This window comes from Acinonyx jubatus, chromosome B1 (genome assembly GCF_027475565.1).
Source record: "Acinonyx jubatus isolate Ajub_Pintada_27869175 chromosome B1, VMU_Ajub_asm_v1.0, whole genome shotgun sequence".
Taxonomy (NCBI): domain Eukaryota; kingdom Metazoa; phylum Chordata; class Mammalia; order Carnivora; family Felidae; genus Acinonyx; species Acinonyx jubatus.
In genome coordinates, this window is record NC_069382.1 from 153,645,135 (window position 1) to 153,664,896 (window position 19,762).

A 19,762-nucleotide genomic window follows, 5' to 3' on the forward strand; every position below is an offset into this window, starting at 1 on the left:
TTACCAGAGACATAGAAATGGGTAAGATTCATTTCCTCTCTAGGTGGTAGGGAAGTTTTATTGTTCAGATTTTCAAAACTGAGTCACACTTTATGAGATTATTGACAGTTCATATTAATATAAACCAATGATTTTAAATTTATAAAATATAAAACACTAAATAATACTTTAGATATTATTGATGAAGTTGAGTATATAGAATAAATTTGGAACTTGTTAGTACATGCTAAAGACAGCAGTTGAGCTATATTTTTAAGTAATTAGAAACTCTTAATAAGATGTTGAAGTGACACAAATTTTAGTGTTTAACTCCACATTTTTTCCAAAGTAGAGAATTGGCCCCTTCATCATTTAAATACTGAAAACTCTGAATTAAAAAAATATATATATTTTTGTGGATAATAAATACGTTCCTGGCTATGACCCAAACTACGAAACCTAAATATATATAAAATGGATTTTAACAATTAGTCTATTACTGATAATATAAAATAACACATTAAAAAGAAACAGCATTACCATTAAAGCTTTGGCACACTTTTGATATTGGACAAAAAAAAATTATTCACAAAAGGCAATATATCATGATCAAAACCTTTACTTATTTTGCTCTTCTTTCTGTACCTCAGTGATACCTTTCCCAAATTTGTGCTATCAAAACATTCAATAGCTATGCATGATAAGTTTGGAATTATAAAACAATGCAGTATTTATACTTTAAAAATTATGCCTAAACAGTTATCAAGATTAAAATGAAATTATACAGTCCAATTATACAATCTCCTTTTGTAATGTTAATTTTCTTGCAGAACAACTGTTGCATAATAGCAAAGATTGGTTTTTCCATTGTATTGCTTCAAGATTAATTAAAATACTTGTTCTAGTGCACTGCAAATGGGAATCAAACATGTCACTGATGAAGGTTGGTTGCATCGGTGATTATAATTATAATTGTTATTCTGTGACTTTCTCATGATCATAACTACATAATTCACCTTTATTCTCAACAAGACCTTCCAAAAAAACTCCACAGGTATACGACAAACCCATATCAATGACTATATCATCAAATAAAGTATTTCACCATCACTGTTGCTGAAAAAGTATAACAATACATTTTATCTAAACTCCTCAAATACGATTCACTCACAAAAACAAAAATATATTTTGTCAGGTGGATCTATTTAAATCATCTATTATATGAATACAAACTTAGTTTTCTTGACTCATATTTGAAATAATTTTGCTTTAGGTTTGTAAACTATTTTTCAGCTTTTTTTTTTTTTTTGATACTTTGTTTGGTTGACGAAGAATCTAACTCCTAGTAGTATCCTCCCATTCTAATGTTCAACTCCTCTTCCTCTTCTATCCTGGTTTCATCACCCAGATTTCATTCTTCAACTCTGTGCTCACCTTAGTCTATATATTTTATGGAATACCTAATGCACAAGTGGGTCCAACTACTGTGTATGTTGGTGTCCTGAATAAATCTCTAATCCAGAAATTTGTTGAGTTCCAAACTTTCATATCCAATTACTGTCCATATGTTTTTGCATAGATAACACACAGTGACCACAAAGTTAACTTGTTCAGATTTAATTCATTGTCTTTTCCCCAGAGTACTCTTTACTATTTTTCATAATGTACCTCAACAGCCCCACGTTGTTTAAGACCACTTATATTCCATACTTCTCCTTGCTCCTTAAATCTAATCAGTTAATAAGTTGCCCAGATTCTGTCTCCTTAACACCTCTTAAAATTCACTCCATCTTTCCATCGGTGCTCTACGGCCTTTGTTCAGGCTTCTATCATTTGTTCTTGGATTATGAAAATCACCATTTACCTTTACTTCTCTCTTCTATTAGAATTCTATAAGATAAGACCTATCCCTCTCCATGTGTTCCCTTCAGGTATAGGATCTCAGATAAAAGAAGTTGATTTGGTGGCATGATCTCAAGTAAAAAGAATGAAAAGGGGAGGGGAAAAACAAATGCACAGGTGAGTTACCCAGCTGGTCACCACCATGGGATCCCCTGAGGGCCTCAGAATTATCTGCTAGGGATATAGAAAGACAGTGTCTATCCACTGGTCCTTATCCTCTGGCCAAGTGTTACTGCATGGAGTATTTATTCTCTTAAATTTCCAGGTGTATGCATGCAAGAGTACTGAGTGGTATGTCAGATGTCCAAAGACATGGCTTCAGAAAGAGCCTAGGATTGGGGCATGTGGGTGGCTCAGTTGATTAAGCATCCGACTTTGGCTCAGGTCATGATCTCATGGTTCGTGTGTTCAAGCCCTGCATCGGGCTCTGTGCTGACAGCTCAGAGCCTGGATCCTGTTTCAGATTCTGTGTCTCCCTGTCTCTCTGCCCCTCCCCTGCTCACACTCTGTCTTTCTCTCTCTGTGTCTCTCAAAAATAAATAAACATTAAAAAAAATGACCCTAGGATATAAAGCAAGTGGTATAGTGAAAGTGAGACAAGGTACTGTCCATTAAACCTAATCTGTTTACTGTATCAATAACTAGAGGTGAGCTGAGAAGCAGCCATAGACAGGGTCTTATGTTAATGCTCTTTCTATGATATAAATCTGATTATGCAGTGCCCATGCTCATACATTTGCATGGCTTCCTAAACATTAAGTTCCTTAGCGTAGCACCCAAATATTCTCTGGGAAGCTGTATATGTCTTCCAAATCTGAGTCAACTTTCTTCTTAAGTGATGCTGTGTCTATTATAGTATCTGAAATATAAACACATGCAGGAGGTCCTTATTATCAAAGGATGCTTAGTACAGGGAAAAGACACTTAAAGTAAATTCATTTAAAACTGGAATCAAATTGTATAAGGAATAGTGTCAGTAGAGGCAGTGGTGGAGTGGGATGGTGGGGGTGGCTAATAGAGAATTTGCATTACAATAACTAAGAAATGAAAACACAGCTTACTCCTTGTTTATTTTAACAAGACTGCATATAGGGCAACTGTATTCTGATTCTTAAATACACTTTAAAAGTGTTACTTTTTGTGCATAGAATTTTTCAAACATCATCTTGTAATAGTGTGAAATTATATCCTTCATCATGATTTCAGTTTTACGAAAGGATAATAAAGAATGTCTTTTTAACTAAAACATAGGAAGTTTTCATTGGTTTCCCCAAAGAGCTACCTTAAATCTTGATTTCTAAAACATTCTTAAAAAATAACTAACATACAGCTTTATCAATATTTCCTTCTTCATTTGTTAACTGTGCTACCTTTTACTTGGCAGTGGCTTTATACGTGACTGGAATAGTCCACAAACATAATTTTATTGACATAATGAAAATGTAATTCTTGCAGGATATGCACTTTCACTTTCTAATTAATTTGCATTGCATTTACATTGCATGGATTAATGTTTACAGAACACTGTAATAAGTGAACAGAGTTATTGATAAAGAATTTGAGGAGAGGAGCAGTGATACTCAGTAATGTTAAGTGGCTGGCAAGGGAAAGAGGGAGGTATTTTCTAGAGAATAATTTCATAAACTGTCAGTTCCTTAGTGATTACTCTCATGCTATAGTGAATTTTGTTTATCTTCAAGCTCATAACTGGGGATTCAGAGAAGGATAATGAAAATACACTGTATATTTATCTTTTGTTCTTTTATTGTTCTCAGAGGAGACTTCCTGTTGTATTACAATTGTCAGTGTAGTCCTCTTTCTCCAATTAGACTCTAAATTCTCTGAGGTTAGCTGATTTTTAATAATGATAATGCAATAGCAATAATAATTATTGATCATGAGGTTACTTTTGGAGAATAGTTTTGGTAAGACATTTACTTGACTTTTCATGAGCAACCTAGAAGGCACTGTACATTTGAGTTGTTATTGCTATTCCATTTTACACACAAGAAAACTAAAGCACAAAAAGGTAAGCAAAAAAGTCCAAAACAAAAAGACATTTTTTCAAGTACATACATAAAAGTGGTGAAATGGAATTCAAATCTGTTGGGCATCAGAATCTTTGTATCTGTTATAAAATTGTATTAATATAACATCTAGAGCTTCATTGGATAAAGTGTCTTCTAGATTATTTTTTAAGAATTTGTGATAGGTGATACTGTGTTTTGGAAACACATTGGGAGACACAACACGTCTGGTGGTCTCCTCTTATTGATGTCTGACCAGCGTGTTTGAGTATGGTCAGCTTGATTGTTCTTACAGTGTTTGACCTAATGAGTTGTGCAGCTATTAATGCCAGATCCATTATTCCATTAGTGATTACAAAATGGTGAAATTTTAAAAATTTATTTTGCATTTATTAGATAAAATTATTTCATAAAGAAGAAAATTCCCACATCAACTACAAGAATAACACAACAAATGGGGTGCCTTAGTGGCTCAGTAGGTTAGGTGTCTGACTCTTGATTTCTGCTCAGGTCATGGTCTTGTGGATTCATGGGATCAAGTCCTGCATCAGGCTCTGTACTGACAGTGTGGAGCCTGCTTGGGATTCTCTCCTTTGCTCTCTGATTCTCCACCCCTTGTGTATGCGCGCGCTCTCTCTCTCTCTCTCTCTCTCTTAAATAAACTTAAAAAATTTTAAAAAGGATAATAGAACAAATACCATATTTTCTGCTTATTTAGGATGTTGTGTCAGTTTAGATACTTTCTTCCTTCTGTTCATCTAATTCCCCTTGGAAGAAAATATTAAGCTAAAGTACTACCTCTTCAGGGAAACTTTCTCTGACTTCTTGCCTAAGCCCCATTTATTATTCCTTCTCTAGCTTCCATTTTACCCTTATCCTAACTATGTATTTTTTTCTTAGCCTCCTTTATTAAAGGATACACTCCCTGAAGACAGGAAACAAAAACAGAAAAGAAAGATATAACTTCTCAGGTGAGACCTACTTACTAGAGTCAATTCCACTCAATCCTTTCTCTACAGTGCTTTTAGAAATGCATTCACAGGTTAAATATTCCCTATAGCTGTGTAGGATAAAGAGAGTCATCCTTGCAGTTTGTATGTGTGCATCAGTCATGTGCCTAAAGGGAAAGAAGCAGTGCAAAATGTGGGAGTTCAGAAGATGAAGGTAAGACGAAAAAAGGTAGCGTTTCAATTTATGGCTGGGAATCAAAATCCTGACTTTGGTAATATATGTCATATTTAAGTGGATCCATGGCTTAAATCTTCTTACAAAACAGATGCTAGTTCTACAGTCCGTGGTAATTTTAGGGATAAATACTGAGAAGGCCTCAACTCCTTCATTAAATAAAATCTAACTCTAGTTTATTCATTGGCTCTAGAATATGTTTTTTAAAAAGGGAAAAAAGTCATCCATCATTATAGCACACTTTTTTTTAACATTTGATATTTGATATTATTTATCATTATAGATAAAACTAAAAAATATTTATAGAAGGAAAAATCTCCTCTTTATGTTTCCAGTGTGTGTATTTTTTTTATGAATTATAAAACCTACTCTCTTGTTTCACAAGAATAGACACAGAGTTTTAAATTGCATTGCTTTCTTCTCTCTTATTATCCAACTGTGAAAACATGTGTTTGTCTTATCCACAGAATGGAGGATGAAGAAACTTTGTTTAACATATAGTGATTACATAGTAAAACATTCTGCCTCCATTTAAACAAAAGAGTGAAGTTGCCAAGTCATTTCCCAAAGACAACCAGTCATTAAATTAGAAACAGCTGGGGTAGACACAGACTCATCATATGCCACCACTAGAGAAGGAGACAAATGAGGAGATTAGTTCAAAAAAGTGGTTGATCCAAAACAGAAAGAGAATTCCAGAAAGGATAGCTTAGTTTTAAATAGAGAAGGGACAGTTGTTATGAAAACAAGAAAGTATGGGGCCATGTGCATTACAGGTGCCTTGCTTAGGATGGAGGTTTCTCAGGCAGTAAAGTCATTTCTACATTTCAACAATGAAATTTTTATCACTTTTGTTCTGAAATAGGAGTTATAATGGAGCTTCTAACCTTGTCAAAATCTACAAAAAAAACCCTAAAAATTAATATATGTTTAGTATATCATTTACATTTATTTTGGTTTCATTCTTTGCCTTGCTTTATATTAGGGGGTTTATACAAATTTGAAAGAGAATTTGTTAGTTTCTATTTTACTTATAATAAATATGAAGTTATATTTCCTTATATAATTCTGGTAAGCATAATGTGGTATATATTTTGGGTGTTAATTTTCCATACACCAAGTAGTTGTTGCTTAAAGTAAATTATATCATCCATCATATCACAACCTAACACCACTATCAGTCACCTTGTAACAGAAACTAGCTGACAATGGATTTATGAACAGAATATTCTTTGAGATGCACTTTAGGACCTCAGTCATTGAAAGGGACATCGCATTTCCATCATCTCTGAGATTATTCTAACACTGAACAATTGCAAATTTCTTCAGGTTAATCTTATATTATTTGTTTCCTCAAATATGTACTACATGCTTAAGGATGTGCCAAGTACTATGCTCTGTCTATGTTTCTCATTGTTCTGGAACCTTAACAGTTCATGAAAAGAAGCCAGTCTTATCCAATAGGCAATGTGATAAGCACTGGGGAATATATTAAGCTGCATTAATACAAGAAGATAATAACAACAGCTAGCTCTTTTGTTAAGTGCTTACTATGTGCTCCGCATGATTATTAGGCTTAACATCTATTAACCTATTTCATTCTTATAATAGCTATATCAGTTGACTGAAACAGAGTTTAAATAACTTGCCTGCTTATATGGAAAGTGTCAGAACTGGGATTCAGAAGCTGTCAGTTTGGCTTCAGACACGGAAGTCATAAACTATGTTATATTCTATTCATTCCTTAGAAATCAGTCAAAAGCCTTGGTCTACTATTTAGAATTTTACACCAATCTACTACAATGGGCTGTCACTGTACACACACACAAATAGAGTAAAAACTGACAAAAACATATGTCACAACCTTGAAAATATATTTCAATGATAAAAAAAAAAATAATCGACAACCTGGGGCTCCTGGCTCCTGGGTGGCTCCATTGGTTGAGTATCTGACTGTTGATTTCAGCTCAGGTCATGATCCCAGGGTTTTGGGATCAAGTCCTGCATCCGGCTGTATGCTGAGCATGGAGCCTGGTTAGGATCCTCTCTCTCTCTCTCTCACTCGCTCGCTTGCTTTCTCTCTCCCTCACCTGCCTCTCCCTCTGCCCATCTCCCCAGCTCACGCTGTCTTTCTCTCTCACTGACTCTCAAAAAAAAAAATCAAGGAATTGACTTACTACATAAATTCTTAAAAAAAACAAATGGAGCAGTGGAGTTAAAAATGTGGCTTATATCAAGTAAGACACACTCAATTATTCCTATCACTTCTGATGTCAAAGAATGAAAAGAAAGCACAAGGAAAAAATACAAAGTTTAATAACTCATCTTAAGTGAAGCAATTCTTTGAGAGTTTATTGATAGGAAAAGGCAGTTTTTTTTAAGTGCTAGAAAAGGACACTATAGTCAAGTTGTAATGCTAATTAAGGATTGGAAACTCACATTAAGATAGGATAAAATGGGTGCACAGGTCTGTGTTTATTTGATTAAAACAAATTCCATTATTTATTGATCAGGAAAATGTCTCCAGATATGTCCAGTAACAGTATTATACTGAGTTATACTCAGTTATACTGACTTAACTCAGAGTTTAGTCTATCAGATACAACTTGTTAGATTCAGGTGTGATGAAATATAACATTTTTATATCATTTAGGCAAATGCTGTTGCAATCATAAAATTTTGTTTCATACTCTCACAGCATTAAAGATATAATTTACATATCCTTAATTTGAAGTAATGGTTTTTCATTGTTGGGATGTTTTAATGACAGTTATTTATTTATACAAGCAAATTGTTTTAACTTCTATGTCCTCCTTAAGACCCAGGACTGCTGGCATTTCCTGCAATTTTATAATTGTGTATTTACCCCTAACTTATTAACTCATTTTTCATTTAACCATTCTTTCACTCAACACTTAAAAACATGGTGTTAAAAACTGGTGAAAATCCCAATGCATTTTCTTGTTTTTGCCTTCTAATTTCATTATTTTATTCAATGCTACTTTCATCCATCATTTAGAAAGAAGGATAGTAAAACCTGGGGTGGGGGGGAGACATATAATTTCTTCATTTAGTCATTTAAAAAAAAAGATAAACTAATAGTTTATTTAGGTTGACTAATTAACCCTTCCCACTAATGGTCTTGAATGTATTTTGTCTTCATTGTAATGACTTAGATATGAAGGGGCAGTAGAGTACTGTCATTGGTAGGACATGAATTTTGTATTCATCTTTGGTAGACCAGTTTTCTTACTTACCTTCTGAAAAACAAAACAAAACAAAAACAAAACAAAGCAAAACAAACAAAAAAAAACTATTGCCTATTTATCTGAATTGCATCAGATAAAATATAAGTTGATTTTTATGGTAGTATATAGAGATCATAAATGTTAATCCTAGTGAATATCATGAAAAGGAAGACGTACAACATTAATTGACAACAACAACCACTACCCTACAGAATACAGTTGGTATGTTATAGTGCTAACATTATGAGACCTTGCATGCTGTGCACAGCACAATAGCTGGTTTTAATTTTTTTTAATGTTTATGTATTTTAAAGAGAGACAGAGACAGAGACAGAGACATAGTATGAATGGGGGAGAGGCAGACAGAGAGGGAGACACAGAATTTGAAGGAGGCTCCAGGCTCTGAGATGACAGCCAGCCAGCCCCTGACATGGGGCTCATGGTCATGGACTGCAAGATCATGACCTGATCTGAAATCGGATGCTTAACCAACTGAGCCACTCAGGCGCCCTGACAATTGCTGGTTTTATATTGTCATGATCAATCATGTGCCTAGACACTATAGTAGAACATATTGATTCATTCTGAGAATCTAGAGGATTGGCCCAAGAGAACTTCAACAAAAATGTGAAGTAGATATGCAAAATACCTTAAAATTCTCTCATAAGGGTCCCCAAATGCACTGCTTAAAATCAGGGTCTCTGATTCAAGGTGGGCACTGGAGCACTTGTTTAATAGCTCTCTTAAACAAGAATGGTGACAGCAAGGAAAATATTAAGAAACAAGGTGGAAAGAAGAAGGAAATGGAAAGAGAGAAAGGGGAAGTTAAAGAAGAGGAGGAAAGACAGTTGAATACTAAGCTTCACCCAGGAATTAATAATTACCTTCACAGCTATGATAGCCAACCCTGAATTACTACCTTACAACGCCTTGAAGAGATGACTTCAGGTTGACATATCCTGATATTTTTTAGAGTATCCAAATGCAGGAAAGATATCTAGAACTGCACAACTGGAGAGGAAAACAAACAGTCCAAACTTTTATCCTTTAATATATGTAAGGATAAGATGAACAAGGTCCAATATACATGTAATAGGAGTTCAAAGAGGACTGAATCAAGCTCATGGTAAGGAGAACCAGATAAAAAAAAAATCCCCTGGCTGGAATAAAATCTTTGCTTTTTTGCTTCAAAAGCTTCTGTGAAATACTAAGCAATGAATGTTGTAAAAACTCATATTAAACTAAACACTTAATATTATAAAAATCAAAAAAAGGCTTAAAAATTAATAGAGATAAAAGGGAAGCTAATATGACTCAGATACCATCAACACAGATGCTAGAAGGCCATAAAGCAATGTTAATCAAGTTCTGCTGAGTGATTCTGAACCTAGAATGTACAATCAATCAAACTTTAATTACAAAATTTCTGACTCGCAAGTTTTACTGCAATTTACTACTACATTTTCTATGTATTCTTTCAAACATAAATTAATCAGATACACCTTCTTGTAAAATAAACCAGGAATAGCAAAGGTAAAAATACAAGAGCTAGAAAGCAATAAAGTGAAATTAGAATAGGATATCAAGGTAGTCTGTGAAGAATGATTTCAGAAGAAATTATAAATCATCTCATCAGCTTAATAGACAATCTGGAAGTACAAATAAGTAATATATTAATGAAATGAGGGTACATAAGTCTTCTGATACATGAAAATGTGTATTTTAAAAAGGAAGTCCAAACTTTGGGAAGAAATGTGGAATAAATAGGTCATGGTGATTGATAGTGATGTTCAAGTCAACTTTATCCTTATTGATATTCTTCCTACTTGATCTATCAATTACTGAAAGAAGGGGGCAGAAGTCTCATTTATAATAATGGATTCATATATTTCTCCTTGAAGTTCTATCAGTTTCACCTCATAGATTTGGACACTGTTGTTAGGCGCATACACATTTAGGATTGTCACGCTTTGAAGAATTGATTTTTTTAAAACCCACATTTGTTCCTGAAAATTTTTTTTCTGAAGTCTGCTTTGTTTGAAACAAATATAACTTACTGTAAGTCATTTTGGATTAATGTTAGCATGATATACCTTCTTTTATCTCTTTTCTTTCATTCCATCTGTATCTTGATAATTAAAGTGATTACTTTTAGACAACACCCGGTTAAGTCTTTTTTATTTTTTAATCCACTGTGACAGTTTGTCTTTATTTGGTATATGTAGACCATTTCTTTTGTTTATTTCTTTCTCTTCTCTAGTTTTAATTGAGTGTTGTACTAACTTGCTTGGACTACCATAACAAAATACTACAAACTGGGTGGCTTAAGGAACAGATTTGTTTTCTCACAGTTCTAGAGGCTAGAAATGTCAAGATCAAGATATGGGTAGGGTTGGTTTAGTCTCTCCTCTTTAAAGGAGAGGCCTCTCTCCTTTTTAAAACCACTTTTTGCTGTGTTCTCATGTTCTTTCTTCTGTGCACATGCATCCCTGGTGTCTTTGTCTGTGTCCAAATTCTTTTTTCTTATAAGGACACCATTCATATTGGAAAAGAGCCTATCCTAACAGTGTCATTTTAACTTATTCATCTCTTTAAAGGCCCTTTCTCCAAATGCAGTCACATTTTGAGTTACTGTGGTGTAGACTTCAACATATAAATTTGGGCGATGGTGCATAATTCAGCCTATTGCGAGGATATTATGTTTAATTTTCTCCCCTACTTAGATATAAATTGTTCTTTTAAAACAAGTTAATAGTTGCTCTGGAGTTTAAAATATATTTTTTTAAGTAATCTAAATTTACCTTCAAAAGCACTATACTGCTTCACTTGAGTGCAGGTGACTTCTAACAAAGCATTCCTGATTCTTCCCTCCCATCCATTATGACAATCACATCATTTATGTCACTTGTCCATATGCTATCATAACCTAACACATTGTTATTATTATTACCTTAAATAAACCTTTGTATTTTAGGTAAATTACCAACAGACAAAATAGACTTTATTTTACTTTCATTTCATTTACTTTTATTTCTTCTCTAATATTTTTCCTTTCTTAATATAAATAAAGTTTCTGATATATATAACTTCTTCTTTAAAACATATTTTATCACTAATTGCAGGGAACATCTACTGGTGAAGCGTAATTCAGCTTTTATTTCTCTGAGAAAGTATTTCTCCTTCAGTGTTAAAGAAAATTCCGTTGTAAATAGGATTCTAGGTCAGTAGTGTTTTTCAGCACTTCTAATATTTCACTCTACTTTCTTCTTGGCTCTATAATTTCTGATGAGAAATATACTATAATTCTTATCTTTGTTCATCTATAGGTAATCTTGTGTTTTTGTAACATACTTTTAGCTACAATACTAAAGCACTATCCAAAAAACGTTGTACTTATTAAAATTTAAAAGTTCTATGTGAAAGACATGGTTTAGAGAAACAAAAGTTAAGCCATAAAATGGGAGAAAATATTTGAAAAGCACAAAGTTAATACTTACATCCACGATATATGAAGAACTTTTATTACTCAATGATGCAGAAGAGCACAATTAGAAAAATGTGCAAAAATATCTGAACATATTACCAAAGAAGATATACAAATAGAAAATAAGCCTATAAAAAGATATCCAACATCATTTATAATTAGAGACTCACAAATCAAAGCAATGTGACATACTAATAAAATGGCTAATACTGAACAAATGGATAATACCAATTTCTGCTGAGAATTCAGAGTGACAGAAATCCTTATCCATTGATTGTGGTAGTTCTCAATAGTTAAGCCATTTTGAAAGACATTAGCAGTTTCTTACAAAAATAAAGTAATTGCTTTCCTATATATTTAACCATTTAAAAATGTATGTACACACGAAAACCTTCACATGAATGTCATTTTCAGCTTTATTCATAATTACCCCAAATTGGAGCAATCAATAAGCCCTTCAGTAAGTAGATGGATAAGAACATCTGTGGTATATCTGTACAATAGAATATTATTCCTTAATAAATACAAATGAGCTTTTAAGCTACAGGAGACATAGATGCATCTTAAATGTATATTTATAAATAAAATAAACCAATCTGACATGACTATATACTGTTTGATCCCATTTATATGGACATTCTGATAATGGCAAAACTACAGAGATGGTGAACACGTTAGCGGTTGACAGTGGAAATAGGTAAGGGTTAAATATGTGGCGCACAGAACCTTTAGGGTAATAAAATTATTCTGAATGATACCGTAATAGTCATTAAGTGACACTCTATTTGTTAAAACTTACAGAAGTTTAGAGCATAAAGAGTGAACCTTAATTTATGTAAATTTAAAAAAATAATAAATTCAGATTTGGGGTATCCCTGTTCGGCATGAAGAAGGGGACAGCAATCTGTTTTAAATGCTGAGCCACACTGAAGAGGGTGGGGACAGGGGTGCTACACTAGATAACTTTAGAAATGAGTGAGGTTTTTTTTTTTTTATCTAGCTGATAAAGCGATTTCCTATGACGTATTGGTTCTGATACTGCTATTTCCATATACTGGACACATGTGTACTGAAGTTGAACAAGTAAGACATGAATGGCACATGGTGGGAGTCAGGTTTCTCACTGTTGGATGCGGAGTTTGCAGATAAGGAAAGAGAGGAGGCTAGCATGATGAAATAGAGTTGGCAGTATCAAAGGGAAGCCATGTTTAATCTAATAAATATACAGATGGTTATATATCGAAATATTTGTACACGTGTGCACGCACACAGGGAAGTACATGCACATACATTTCCTTGTTCTGTCACCTGAAAGGGCCTGGATGCCACAGCACTGCAGTAGCAACAAACACACCTAGAGTCCAGAACTTCATTTCTGATATCAGTCTTCAATGAGAGGGAGCAGGACCCTTTGGGAAAATGACTGCTTTTAGGACTAAAGCAGAAAATACACACGATGAGCTTGGAGTATCTTATACTGCCACAAAGCAGGATAATACTCAACAACAACAAAAACCCCACTACGTTGATGTGGGTATATCAAAAGGAAACAAAAGGCAACTGCAAGAGCCCCCGTGCCAAAGCTGGATCAATCTGAGCATCAAAGTGAATAAAGCAGTATTAAATCATAACTTAAAATTTAAAATAAATATCCATGAGTCCAAACTGATATAAATGCTTGAGTAATTAAATGGGGGGAAATAAAGAAATCTCATGTGCAAAAGAATTCCAAAAGACATATATAGCTATTTTGCCCTCAAATTAGATAATATGAGTTCTCTATGAAGTATAGTCTCCTGGGTCAGAGAATTGGGTCAAGTGTTAGGTACAGAAGCAAACTCAAATGAGAAGCTTCCTAAGGATTCCCACATAAGGAAAGTTTTAGCCTCTAGCTTAGCAGAGGAAACCTCCAGGGAACACTGAGAGTTCTCAGCTCTTAACTCCCCATAGGAACTAGTTCTAAGATGAAAGTTAAAGCATTCTAAATTTAAGAAAGTGTTTTACTGGTAAATGCTTCACAAGTGGCTCCTCAAGGGAAAACAGTGCATATAAATTTTACTAATATCAAGACTATGTGAAACTAAGTTTACAAATAAAACTAAAATATGTAACACTCTTGTAATTTCACATAGCCAATGGAGATACATATAACAGTGTCATAGAAGAGTGCCTGGGTGACTCAGTTGGTTAAGCCTTGGATATTGGCTCAGGTCATAATCTCACGGTTCTTGAGTTCAAGCTCTGCATCAGGCTCTGTGCTGACAGCTCAGAGTCTGGAGTCTGCTTCAGATTCTGTGTCTCCCTCTCTGCCCCTCCACCATTCGCACTCTGTCTCTCTCAAAAATAAGTAAACATTTAAAAAATAAAAAGTACCGTAGAACACTTTTGTTGATTCTTTGCAATAATCTTCTATCCGCAGCTGGCCTGTGGTTGCATATGATGAGTAAGTTTAGTTCTGACATGAATGTTTGTTGATATTTGTGTTTACATAAGCAAAAATGACAAGAGTAAAACAACAAAGGCATATGTTGGAACTTCCCTCATTTGCTACTGCAGTGAGTGCTTAGTTTAGTTGGAATTATACTGGAAATATACTTCTTGGGTGTTCTTTTTTTTGGCTATTCACAAAGTAATAACTGCAAACAACATACATTTTTTAATGTTTTTATTTATATTTTAGAGAGAAAGAGAGAGTCTGATAGAGGGGCAGAGAGAGGGAGACAGAGAATCTGAAGTGAGCTCTGTGCTGACAGTAGAGAGCTCAATGAGATGAAGGGCTCAAACTCACAAATCAAACCATGAGATCATGACCCATACCCAAGTCAGATGCTTAACTGAGTCACCCAGGGGCCCTTAAACAACATATTTTTAAGTTTAGCTTATGTTTGTTAATATATTTCATCATTTCTTGGTCTGAACAACAAAACGTTAAACTGAATTTTAAAATTTATGACATTTGCTTATTTCCATGGTTTAAATACTTCTACCATGGCCAAAGAGACATCCTTCGTGCAGAACTGGGAAAACATGAGTAGTAACACAGCATCATACAACATTTAAACCATTCTTGTAAAGTAGGTGTAATCTCGAGAACATAGATAGTAATAAAATATATTAAAAATACAGAAGTGAGGAGTTTTGAGTATTTAATATCTTAATGTAATTTATTTAACTATAGGTTTACATGATTGGATTTCTAATGATTGTGTTATAACTACCACCTTTCAAATTGCCTGAAAAAAATATAACAATTCACTTTTTTAAGTTGGCTCTAGTACCCCACCGGATCCATCAAACAAATGTTAAGACTATTGGATTTGTGTGTGTGTGTGTGTGTGTGTGTGTGTGTGTGTGTGTGTGTGTGAGTGAGTTTAGATCAATATTTTATTTTGTTTGTTTTATATTTTATTTTATTATTTTATTTTATTTATTTTGTTTTATTTTTATTTTTTCCAGAATCCAAGTAAACATTTCCTAAGCATTCTGCTTAAAGTTCTCAATGGAAAAATGAGCCTTCTCTTCATGTCTAATTTTTCTGCCTCTAGCCTTATATAATAAATCAGTAAAGAGTGATTGTTCAAATTTCCTCAGCCTTAAATTAACAATTTGAACTCACCAAACTAGTTCTGGACCTTCTTGGACCAATCTTTAACTTGGTATTGATAAAATGTTGCTTCTATTTATTTGCCTTTTGTTTAATAAAATTAATACAACATAAAATTAACCATTAAACATTTTTAAAATAAATTTATTTACTTATTTTGAGAGAGACAGAGACAGCATGACTGGGGGAGGGCCTGCGAGAGAAGGAGAATGAGAGAATCCCAAGCAGGCTCCATGCTGTCAGCTCAGAGCCCAACGTGGGGCTGGAACTCATGAAACCTTGAGATCACGACTTGAGCAGAAACCAAGAGTCAGACGCTTAACCAACTGACCAACCATTAAGCATTTTAAAGTACATGATTCAGAGTCATTGCGTGCATTCACTATGTTTGCAACCACCACTTTTATATAGTTCCAGGATATTTTTCTCACCCCGCAAAGAAACCCCATACCAATTAAGCAGACTTATTATTCCTCCTTCCTTCCCCTACCCCTGCACCCCTCCCAGCCGTTAGCAAACACTAATCAGCTTTCTATCTCTATCAATTTACCTACTCAGAATACTTAATATAAATGAAACTATACAATATGTGAACTTTTAGGTCTGATGTCTTTCACTGACTTTAATGTTTTCAAAGTTCATTGACATTGCAGCATGTATCTGTACTTCTTTCTATTATACGGCTCAAGAATATTCCATCGTATGGATTTACAACATTTTTTCCACCCATTCATCTGTCAATGATATTTGGGTTGTTTCCACTTTTTGGCTATTGCAAATAGTGCTGTTATAAACATTTGTGTATAAGTATTTATTTTAACATTTGTTTTCAATTCCTTGAATGGAAACTTAGGAGTGGAATTATTGGGTCATATGGTAATTCTATGTTTAACTTAAGAAAATAAATGCCAAACTGCTGTCCATAATGGCTATACTATTTTACATACTCAAAAGCAATGTAGAAAAGTTACAGTTTCTCCACATCCTGACCAGTATTTATGTTCCTTTAAAAAATTATAGCCATCCTTGACATTGGTATCTCACTGAGGTTTTGATTTGCTTTTCCTTAATGACTAAGCTGTGAACATCTTTCATGTGCTTATTGGCAATTTGTAGATCTTCTTTGGGGTATTGTCTACTCAAGTCATTTGCCCACATGGGACATTTTTTTTGTTATTGAGTTGTAAGACTTCTTTATATGGTTTGGATATTAGACCTTTATTAGATTAATGATTTGCTAACATTTTCTCCCACTCATTGGGTTGTCTTTTCACTGTCTTTAGTGTCATTTGAAGAGCAGTTTTGTTTTCAATAATAATTTCATTGTCTTGTTTTTATTTCTCTTTTTCTGCTTGTGATTTTGGTCTCATATAAGAACACTTTACTAAATTCTATTTCATGAAGGTATACTTGTGTATTTTCTTCTAAAGATTGTATAGTTTTAGCTCTCATAGTTATGTCTTGGATCCATTTTAAAATAATTTTGGTATGTGATATGAGGTAGGGGTCAGACTTCATTCTTTTGCTAGCTTTGGATTTACCTTGTCTTTCTCTTTATAGTTCCTAAACTGTACAGTTAGGCTATTGATTTGAAATCCTTTTCTATTTTTTTTCCAGTATAAATGTTTATAGCTTTACATCCCCAAATGAACACTGCTTTCACTGTATCCCAAAATTTTGTGTGCTGTATTTTTGTTTTTATTGGTCTTAATGAATTTTCTTATCTCCCTTGTGATTTCTCCTTTGACCCGTTAGTTAAGATTGAGTCTCAAGTGTAATCTAAGCTTATTCCAAGTGTTATTCTTTGCCCCAGTCTGCTGTAACCAATATGTGTTTCATTAAATGCTTCTGGCAAAAGCCACTGGGGAAGTCATCCCTGTCCTGGAAGTACTTCAAGTCAGGTGAAACAAATGTTTTGTACTGGTCATTGAGTAAGGTGCCAGATGAATGGAGACTCATAAACACATTTCTTTGAGAATAAGGTCCAAATTGCTTTTTCTAGTTCTACCAATTTGCATGACAAGTGCAGCTACTGATTTTTAAATTTTTGAGGAATGTGAATTCTGATTTCCATGGTGGCTACACCAATTTACATCCCCACCAAGGGTGCTCAAGTGTTGCCTTCTCTCCACATCTTTGCGAGCACTTGTTATCTTTTGTCTTTTGGATGAGAACCATTCTAACAGGTGTGAGATGATACCTCATTGTGTTTTTGGCTTACATTCCCCTGATGATTAAGTAATGTTGAATACTTTTTCATGCATCTGTTGGCCATTTGTATGTCTTTTTTGGAAAAAACGTATATCCAGTTCCTCTACCCATTTTGTAATCATAGTGGTTTGTTTGCTATTTGGTTGTAGGAGTTCCTTACATACTTGGATATTAACATCTTATTAGATACATGATTTGCAAGTATTATCTCCCACTCCACATGTTGCCTTTCATCTTATTAGTTGCATTGGGGAGAGATGGATGAGATTCCCTTCTCCACCATTTTTAGTGATGTCACTCTTAAAATACTACTTTGATAGCAGTACTCCACCCTGAATCTAATTTCTCAGTTTCCTTGCATTTCCATTTGTTTCCTCTCTCTCTCTGTTCCTCTCCTTCAGTGAAGGACCTGACAGCAGAGAAGAACACATTATTTTAGTCTGTTTACAGAGCAACTAGTCAAAAGTCAAAATGCAAAACAGTTGGGAAAGGAATCTTTGATAGCTATATTTATATCCTGAAGAATATGACCTAGACACAAATAAATGGACAGGATAAACTAGATACAAGGATACAGCAAGAGAGAGAAAGTAAATTACTTCTAAAATTATTCAAACCCAGAAATGTAACTTCAGTCTTCTCTCTTGCAAATGGCAATATAAGATAGTTAATTTTTTGAAGCAAACAAATCACCTTAATTGAACGCAGTTTTCATTTTTAAACAAGTTGTAGAGCTTAAGGCTGAAGTCCTCCAGAGAAAATAGCCTTATGATTTATATCAGCACTGCTCGAACTCATAGCAATTTGTGAGGTTGCATATGAATAATGCAGGGTGAGAACAGCACAGGAGGAAACCATTGAAAGAAAGTAAATGAAGTCCCTTTTAAAATGGAATATATAGGAAACTATTTAATTTGAATTATTCACCAACACTTGTGATATTACAGGAATAACCATAGATCAGTGAATATTTCAATTTTTAAGACAGGGTCATGCTGTTCCTTTTATATATTAAAAGAAAAGTCTCAGAGACCAAAAATGGTAAGTGAATGAGAAGTGCATTACAGCCTATGAATATGCATGAATGTGCTAGAGTTTACCTGAAAACAAGGGAAGAATGGCCTCTTGAACTCTGTGACACACACCTATAGCTGTTGACTCAAGATCCACAGAGGCAGTTTCTGCCAGAGTAAGGGACTGTTCAATGATCAGCAGATAGTGCACCTTTTACATATGTTTTAACTATTTTGACTCTAACAAAGAGCTGTATGTTTTGGAGAGATTCCAAGTACCTGAGTAGGCCCTTAGTTCCTTTACATATGGGGTAAGGATGAATGTTGTTTCTTTTTTCTTTTACATAATCCAAAATGCCATAGTGTAGTTTAATATATAATTATTTCAAGGGAGTAAAATGAGAAAGTAAAAGGGTAGATCGTTTAACAATGTGATAATAACTACACAATTAAAATAACATATAATGAACTTGATATTTACTCCATTATAATCAAATAAAAAACCTTACCAAATTTCATATAAATTAATCCTATTTAACGTTGCATATTATTTTTAGCCTTAGAAGTTCCTTAGTAATATACTATATGTATTGACACTGTTTTAGAATCACAGAGTTGAAAAGTCACCTGATCTATAGAAGTTTAAAATCAATAGTCTTTTAAATTTAATACTATAAGAATTCTAAATGATCTGGGAAAACAGCCAGCTGACCAATATTAAAGTAAATGACGAGGCTTAGTATTTGTATGGAATGTCTCTAACTAGAACTCAAAGAACCATGGCTAAAATGATTTAATTCAAAGAGATGCTAGACCATGTTTTGTAAGGAAGTATGGAAACAGCGTAAAACCATCTAGTTTATCCAAATATTTCTGTAAATCAATAGCTGCTGAGAGGCCATAATGTTGCAGGGCTGGAAAAATACGACTGTGAAAAAATTAATATCCTTTCGAGCAATATCATGGATAAGAACATGAATGTGTATAATGCAAGTTAAATGATAGAGAGAAATGAGAAACATTCAAATCATTCACTAGCTAGTGCCTTTATATTCAGGCCAAGCCGATATTTGATTTCAGATTCTGGTGAACACTACTGATCAATAAAA